We start from the raw sequence: 8154 nt of genomic DNA on the forward strand, positions 1-8154 counted from the left end.
CTACTCAGTCAAACCACCCAACAATATTGAATTTAGAATGATACTTTTTTTCCAGGTAGGGGAACTACAGGACGTCCATCATTAACAGATTAGTGTAAGAAAATCCAATATTACTATGATATAATGTCGGAACGAATTACATTATGTTATATTTAATCTATTTCTTTAGACTTCTAAGTAAATAATCATACTGTGTCTGTGATTATAATCTCTGCTCACTTCTTATTTCTGTTCCATTGTTTTAGTAAGAACGAAAGTAATGACCGTTTCCTTTTCCTACCTCCTCCCTAAACTACAACCTCTCACCCCACCTTCACCTCAGGCCTCTCTATATTTCTTCCTTTGCAAAAAATACACTTTTAAACATGATAAGCTAAAATAGACTGCAAACAAACTCGTTCATGTCGGCAGACACAGAGACTCTCTGAGAGAACGTCTACAACGGCAAAACTACACATTCCTGCTGACCAAAATGTTCATTTTGTGTTCTGGCAAATACATTCCACAGTTGAACCTAAGCATACTAAAATTGTCAGGTTCTGCATCACAATAATTCAGGTCATTTAGTTTTCTGTTTTTGAAGATGGATTCAGTAATGTTTCACTGAGTCTTTGTTCAAAATAATCATTCAAAGGATACTTGATTGATCAATGTCTAGTTTTTCTAAAGAGGCTGCTTCAACTCTTTATATTTGCTGGGAATTTAAAATTTTCTAACAAGAGACTTTCATCAGACTGTAATTAGAATATATATATATATATATATATATATATATATATATATATATATATATATATATATATATATGCATGCATTTTAAATTATTATAAATATCAGTATTCTTATCTGTAAATGTAATGCCCAAGATCTTTGTTCCAGAAGATTCTCTGCACTCATGAAAAGTTAGCTCAGAGAGGAAAACTGGATACTTTAACTTTTCCATAAAAGTAGTCAGATCTAAAGACACGGAGGCTTGACGGCATCTTCAATCTAGAGGGATCAGTATCGGTCTCAGCCTTTAAAAACTCATATCAGTCAGACCGCAGTCTGGTTCACACACAGGTCTGAGATTCCAGGGGGGATTAGGGGTGAGAGAGCTGGAGAATTGGGTGAGAAAAGAAAGTTTGGAGGAGGAAGAAAGTGAGTGCGTGTGAGAGAGTTTTTTTCCCATGACTCTGTAGGAGTCAGACAGGTAGGGGTCTGGGATTAGAGAGTGTGACCCAGCTCTATCTGGAGTAATGAATTATTCCTTCGTAGCTTTCACTGGCCTATATAGAGGCACTTTAACAGAGACCATCAAAAGAAAGAGAAAAACCTCTTCTCCTTATTCGGCAATGTTCATGCAAGGTTTTAAATCATAATCTGCAACATTTTTATAAATAAATGTATGTTATGATACTCTTTATCTGCAAGACGTAACACGGTAGGTGTTTAACATAAATCCAGTGTAGTTACTGTGTATGTAGCTCACATTTCCAGTTTATTCAGAATAAACTAAAGAACAGACAGACAGACTGAGAGCTCCACTGCAGAAAGACACTTAAACAGAGACATTCCTGGAAAAAACATAAGTCATAATAAACAGCAAGTTTGATTGACAGGTGATCTCTTTAAAGTGCTTTGCAGTGACCCCTCAGCGATAGAGAAAAAAGGTTTTAAGTTTAAGTATTTATTCTGAAAAAAACGCAACAAGTCCTCCATGATATACAGTAGGTCGGTTTTAAGCGGTGACAGGAAATACAACCTCATATCGCAGCCAGATAACAACAATCGTGGTTTTAAACGTGTCAATAACATTCTCAAATAGTCCCAGTTTCGTTACGTTTAGGCTAAAATACTACTTGGGGAGGTTTAAAATAAAAAACAACCCTCACCGTTTACTTTTATTTCAATCGGAACACAAACCTCAGTCTCTTGGGTGAAAGTATGTTTGTTTGAAATTTGGTGCTCTTGTAATTCATCACTTTACCCTTGCTCCCGTCATAACTACTACAGCCACTAGAGGGCGCCACCATTATAAATGTTACTATAAGTCGTAATTGCTGCTTGAACAAACGACTTATGTGGCCGTTTGTCAGGGGAGGACAGTCTCCAAAAGCTCATGTGTTCACCTACATTTTATTGGGTTTCAGAGGTGGATACATTCTGTAGCCATATTAGCACAAAAAGCCTGCCAAAGATTTTAACTTGAACATTACATGTATTCTACAAATATATGATCCTATCTTTCATAAACCAGCCTAACATTAGACATTAATTGCTCTCTGTATTAATGCCAAGTTAATCAAAGACTCCAGCTCAGCACCACTTATGGTCAAAATGTAATGGTGAGTAAATCCACCTTTTTCTGGCAGTGGGCACATCAGCGCTGTATGGTGAGGTTTTTGAATTTTAACTAAGTTTGATTCAGATCAGATGTTCCAACATTAGAACATGTTAATGATTGATACTAACACACCTTTCTTTCATTTCTGTGTAGCAGAGTCCTCTAGTGGCAAAACACACACACACACACACACACACACACACACACACACACACACACACACACACACACACACACACACACACACACACACACACACACACACACACACACACACACACACTTGCAAAGTGGTGTATTATTAAAGTGCCCTAAGCCGCAGCTTTCAGTTCATATCTGAAGCAGAGCAGACATAGCTGTCTGTCTGCCACTCTAATACCTGTAATTCTCTACCTGAGGGTCTGGCAGTGTGTGTGTGTGTGTGTGTGTGTGTGTGTGTGTGTGTGTGTGTGTGTGTGTGTGTGTGCGCGTGTGTGTGTGTGTAAAGAGAGAGGGAGAGACAGAGAGAGAGAGTTTAACCCTTACTTTCCATAGGTCTATTTGTTGAGCCAATAAACCAGCCACTGTAGTTAAAATCAACCAACCAATCAGAGGTCTGCTTTGCTGTATGACTGTGTTCACCTGCAGTCAACTGTCTGTTGTTGTGTCAGTTTGACTTTGTATTTCCGTCATTTAAAAGGAATGTTAAATACTCAGAGTACATCATGTCTTTGAACTGTGTTCTCTCTGCAGTGTGTCAGTGTATAAATGTTTTTACAGGGACGGTTAAATGAATGCAGAGTTGGATGTGTGAGGGTTTATGTATAGATTATATAACTATATCCCTTAAATCTGGGTTTGTTGACATGAATGACAGACTTTGGTTGATGTGAGGCGGCCATGTTTGTTTGCCTTTTCCTGCATTAAGTCAGACATGTTGGAAAATCTGCATCTCCTTGTAATTACAGCTATGTTGATGTGATTGTTGCTACTTACAAGTTTGAAACTTGTAATTATGTTAACTGCCATATGACATGAATGCATCATAATTAAATTATGTTGGACGGCCAGATAGCTTAGCTTAGCACACAGACTGGAAACAGCGCTCCGTCTGCAAGGTAACACAAACTTCTAAAAACTCTTTTTGAGGATAGGTTGGTCTTGCTTCCAACTTTTTGTAAGATGCTGTGGTCAAGTTGGCTTGTTTGTACGGAAAATACCTAACTGGAAAGACTGCTTCATGTGTGCCAGGTTTGGCATGTCACAACATGAGGAAAAACGAGTAAAAAGACAGTAGACACTGTGGGAGACAAATTGATTAAAACATGAGGGAGTGAGCAGCGAGGAGTTGCAGAGCGCTGTGACGAAAGGCAGAAGGTAAGAAATAGAAATAAAGGCATTGGAGCTGGAGGATGAGAGGTGTGTGTGTGTGTGTGTGTGTGTGTGTGTGTGTGTGTGTGTGTGTGTGTGGATTTTACTCTTTATATAAGCTCTGGAAAAAAAATGCTTCACCTTATGGCCAAATATCTCTTCACAAAGAATATTCATAGGGATTCTTGCAGGATGACGTTGGGAAAGCCGCAAAGTTTCAACACTTTAAAAGTTCATCAATTGCTCTGTTATCTTGACATTTTTGGCTTCATCTGGTTTTAAGTTGTCATCACGCTCCTGTTACTTACATTATCCCTTTTCTGGGGTAAAAGAAGCAATAAAACAATCCTCCACTTAAACTTAAGTAAAAGTACAGAAGTATTTTCTGAAAAATGTTGTGGAATAAAGTGATTCTGAATTTTAACTCATGCACTAATGCGAAAACAGAGCTGACGTGTTGTACCTCATAGTAGAGCTGGTCGAGGTCGAGCTAATTTGAACTACTTTACAAACTCCTGAGTAGTTTCATCTTCAACAATGTGTTATATTTTATAAACTCTTCACATACGTATATTTTTTTGTAGAAAATTAATCAGAATCAGAATCAGAAAGGGCTTTATTGCCAAGTACGTTTTTTGCACATACAAGGAATTTGTCATGGTGTTGTTGGTGCATGTCACACATTCTCAAATATAAGAAGGATAAAAAGAATATAAACAATATAAGTATAAACATATACACACAGTATGTATTAATAACGATAAAATAAATGTAAAATAAATAATAAAATAAGTTAAACAGTAGTAAAAAGGAACGCTACAGCAGAGTAGGTACAGTGGCATGTAGAGCCAGAGGTGTAGTGTAGTGTAGTGTAATCTGCCAAGTAACCGCTTGTGAAAGGAATTTAATGGAGTAGAAAGTACAATATGTCCCTCAGTTTACATTGTAAAGTACAAGCACCATAAAACATGCAGTATTACTATTATGGCCTTTCAATATTATCTGACAATACTGATGTTTTTTTGTCATCATGGGGCTTGTTTACGGGACAATTTACATGCCAAATTGGCTCAGTCAGCTCAGCTTAGTGCAGATTTTTGGGAACAGAGCTGGAAGGACATGATGTGGAACTGTTAAATACAAATTTGCTGTTCTACTGAAAAAGTTTCACTTATATATGTTGTAGGATATCTACAGTATCACTGGAAGTTTTGAGGTTTTATTTGTGGACTCTCACTCCCTCTGTTGGTCAAATACATACTTTAATAGAAAGTAGGCTGAGTAAAAGATACATTTAGATCAGACCATTAAGAAGCCTTTATCTGCGTTTTTAAGTGCTGCTATGTGTGTCCACTGCTAGCAACAGTAGCTGCGTGCTAACGCCAGACAGCTGTAATCTTGGCGGCCAATTTTGGTAATTTCTGACAGACGTTCAGAGCATCTCATACAGAGGGTGAATGCAGGTGCAGCAGCCATGGGCAGTATGAGAAAAATAAAGTGTTTTTTTGAACATTAAAGCATGTGAACATGTTCTAGTAGAATCACAAAATACAAGTATGAACCTAAAAATGCTATATAGGCCAAATAGGTCCACTTTAAAGAAAAGGATGACATCAGCTGCATATATCAACACCAAAGTGTGTCTTAACAACAGGGTGGAGAAGTCCAAAAGAAGTCAATAAAAAGAAATACCTGAGTCAAGATATTGTCAGAGTTAAACACATCATCGTCATAACTACAATCATTTTATGATCATTGCGGATAATGACTCAATGACAAGCACTCTTCATGAATTATTGAGCTGGTATCTAGGATTACTCAGTCTGACACGTAGCTGCCACTTTAGTAGTTTACTGGTATTTAAAACTCCTACGTGCTTGATTTTCACACTCACAGCTACAACATCATTTGAAAAACGTAAACTTGTATGAATTATTTTTAATATCCATCTATAGCAACATATGAATCACATATGAAAAAAAAACAAAAAACATTGTGACCATCCAGTCCAAGATTGAAATTGCTCTGATTGGTCATTATCGAATGTAGAAACCTGTAGTGCATGACCTCCCATAAACACATTTATACCTTGGTTGTAAAGAACAGCAAGAGGTACAAGGAGCATAATACTCACAGTTCAACTTCCACTTTAAACTGGTTTGACCTGATGCCATGTGTGTCAGCTCTTACTCTCAATATCAGGAGATTGCAGCCGCTAAACCAGCACAAATAAGACAAAAAGAATAATTCTAATTGTGTAATTCTCAAAGCACCAGCAGAGGGTGAAATGCACCCCAAGATCACCTCTGGTCTAATCCTGGACGATCCTTGCACAACGACCAATCAGTATGGGCGGGTTCATTTCCCATTGATAGGAATTTGGTTTAAAGCATCTTTTCCTGATAACAACTTTTCACATGCCATTTGTTGTACACTTCAAATTCTACATAAATATAGTGACAGATAAGATAGACTTTATTGTCATTGTAAAAAATACAACAAAATTCAGGTGAACTCAAGTACTGCAGGCTCAAGTATATATACTGTATATATATAAATTAATAAATAATGTTCCCATTTATCATCCATCGATACTCACATATACTCACATTCATGTCAGCATATATACCACACATTAATTGCCAACGTAAAGCAAATAAAGCCGAGAGTTTACATTTTCAGACATGAAATCAGTGTCAAATGTTTGTGTTTTCAGTACATTACACTAACAGTATTTTACATTTTGTATGGGCTTAGCCCTTTTTTACGTTGAATATGAAGATAATATCCACAATAGTTGACCTGGAACTATACGGCTTCTCTGTGCTGATATGGACAGTAGTAGTAGTCACATAATTAGCTGACATGATACTGTCATAAACTATTTCCTAATCTGTGATAGACAACTTATATAAGCTTTAAAGGGGAACTACCATTTTTTTCAACCTGTGTAAGTTAATAGGGCAATTGTACAGCTTGTAGTTACCTTCACAAAAGTGCTTGTTTTGCCATTGACAGGCTCAGATTAATATTCTAATTGTCTGAAAGTGTAAGATCCTTTTTTTAAACATAAAAACATCCGCAAAATTGCGTTCACTAAAGCAACCTAGACTCTGTGAAAATAAACAGTAATTTTAGCATCGTAAAATATACTTCATTCAAACTCAACAGAAACAAAATAAAACTATGAAAAGCCATTTTTGGTCGCCTTTCCACTTTTCCAATAAAAAAGGTCTATCTCTGTAGGGATAGATCCATAATGTTGTCAAGACACTTTTAGTGGACCAAATTGACAACACATTTGCCGCATAGGGTTACATTGCAGCACGGTCTGTGGCTGCCGTTTACAGCGTTCACACTTAATACTGGACCAATTTCAAAGATTGTTGTTCCTATCAGTCACTTACACACAAAAACATAGGAAAATAGGGTCCAGGTTGAAAACAACGGTAGTTACCCTTTTAAAGAAATAATACCATCTTTCAGGTCAAACCCAATCATACAGTATGTTCTCATTCACTTTATAAACATGCCTCGTTACTTTTTCAGGACAGAAAAGCCTCTAAAGCCCAAAACACTTTATTGAAAGCTGCACAAATAGCTGTTTAAGTCTCTTCATCTGATATAAGCATAATAAAACACTCGTTCATACTTCAAAAGATTAACTAAATGAACCACACTGCAGGGTTTAGAATTGGACCCTTTTTAATAAGAGGTTAACTAAAACACAGGCCTGACACATCAGTCTGAAGCTAATTTGTTTCACTTTGAGTGCAGCTGAGATAACAGAGAGGACTGCAGTGTTTACGTCATATTTTTCAAACAACAACAAGCTATCATGTTGGAAAGGATGAGGTGGGGCCATTGTAAAAAGAAAAGGATCAGAAATAACACGCAATAAACCTTGCAAAATCCTGTTCGCGGACCACCTCATAATACACATAATAAAATACGTCTACACATAGTCCTACCTGAATTAATCCGCACTTCTTAATAGGCCTACTAGCACTAAAACTACAACTGGTCATCATATCAGTATGAAAGTTTACTGCACACAACGGCTGCCACATATTTTATTTATTTATTTACTCAAGCGCCCAAGGGCATAATCAGGTTCATTTGAACAACAGGCTTATTTCCATAGCAATGGAGTATTAAATCTATACAGTAATAAGAACACTTGGATATAGTCAAAATTTAAAAAAACTTTGGTGATTTTAGGGGATTATTAATCTTCTGAGTTTTACAAGTCCTCAACAAGTAGCCTATGTGAGTTTGTCCACTTAACAGCACATCCGCAAAACATTTCAGAAAAGCGAGATCAAGAAACTAACTGGAAATTAAAATAATAATAGGCCTTATTCATTATTCATTCATTTATAATTTAAAACAGTTTGTTTCATATAAACTCCCTATAAAGGCTATGCGCGTGATGGGATCATGACAACATTCTTTGCCTCTGGCCCTATACACATTTA

At 36.8% G+C, this 8154-nt stretch overlaps 1 long non-coding RNA gene across 1 annotated transcript; it reads right to left on the reverse strand.

The window, feature by feature from the left end:
* Nucleotides 1-439: 439 nt before the first annotated feature.
* Nucleotides 440-7184, reverse strand: LOC116066322. The gene is made up of 3 exons (XR_004108933.2): nt 6949-7184; nt 3394-3398; nt 440-450 (listed from the first exon to the last, which is right to left on the reverse strand). It is a non-coding gene; the product is annotated as an uncharacterized LOC116066322 (long non-coding RNA).
* Between the last annotated feature and the right edge of the window lie 970 nt (nt 7185-8154).

The sequence above is a fragment of the Sander lucioperca genome, chromosome 19 (genome assembly GCF_008315115.2).
Source record: "Sander lucioperca isolate FBNREF2018 chromosome 19, SLUC_FBN_1.2, whole genome shotgun sequence".
NCBI lineage: Eukaryota > Metazoa > Chordata > Actinopteri > Perciformes > Percidae > Sander > Sander lucioperca.